At 43.0% G+C, this 951-nt stretch overlaps 1 protein-coding gene across 1 annotated transcript in view; it reads right to left on the bottom strand.

Moving 5' to 3' along the window:
• The window catches only part of HAUS1 (HAUS augmin-like complex, subunit 1), a 14,443-nt gene that overhangs the window by 7,226 nt on the left and 6,266 nt on the right, over positions 1 to 951 (bottom strand). The window lies entirely within an intron of this gene.

Here is a 951-nt window from a genome sequence, read left to right as displayed (position 1 = left end):
AGCACCATTTGTTAAAAAGACTATTTTTTTCTCCATTGAATTATCTTGTCACCCCTGTCAAAAATCAATTGACCAGGAGATCAATTTCAACACAATAATGTGGGAGTTCTGCTGAACTCTTCAGTGAAACTAGTAAAAATTATAAAAAAGAACAAAAACCAAATAACCATTTAAAGTCTTTGGAAATGGTCCTAAGGGAAAAAAATGAAGAAACAATCATTCAAGAAAATCTATAAAAACTCAGTAAGGAAATTTAGAATTTGTGATATTTGAAGCAAGACTATTCCCTTCCTCCTCCCTTCCAGCTCACTGAGGCACAGCCTCCACTCTAGACTCCTGCAGTGAAGAACACAGGGCTCCCTCTGCCTCCAGTTCCTACCTGGGGGGCTTTCTTTCTGGAAGGAGCAAAGCTTTAGTTTTTCTCATCCTGCCAAGAGCTATCTGTTGCTTATTCTCAGTCCCAGGGGAATGTGGTTGAGTGGTATGTCCACCCAGCCATTGCTCTCGGAATGGAAGCTCTACCTCGAGTGAGACATGCTGAGAATACTGGGGCCCCAATTGCTCTTGCACTGGCTAGTGAGGTAGTGGCTCCACACCAGGAGAGGCAAGCCAAGAGGACCTAAAGCTCCTACATTCCCTCTCACTAGGTATCACTCAGAGAGAAGCTTGACATTTTCCCTAACCCCAACAAGTCATAAACACATGGCTTCTCATTTCTTCCCAAAGAAACTGACTTCGCTTACAACAGAGCCTGGAGAGGTTTAAGCCTAGGGCCCCTCTCAAAAACAGTGGAAGTTGTGGTAAAAGGAATTGGGAATAGAGTCAAGATACAGGCTAAATTGTAGATCAGCTCGTTTGTAGGGGAGAACCAGGGAGTAAGACATCTAGCAGGAGCCATTCTGGAGTCAAAACAAATATCTAACTGACCTCAGAAAGTATTCCTTTAAGGAA

The sequence above is a fragment of the Propithecus coquereli genome, unplaced genomic scaffold (genome assembly GCF_000956105.1).
Source record: "Propithecus coquereli isolate 6110/MARCELLA unplaced genomic scaffold, Pcoq_1.0 Scaffold181, whole genome shotgun sequence".
In the NCBI taxonomy this organism is placed as follows: domain Eukaryota; kingdom Metazoa; phylum Chordata; class Mammalia; order Primates; family Indriidae; genus Propithecus; species Propithecus coquereli.
The sequence above is the reverse complement of the archived record's forward strand: the minus strand, read 5'-3'. Positions and strand labels throughout refer to the sequence as shown.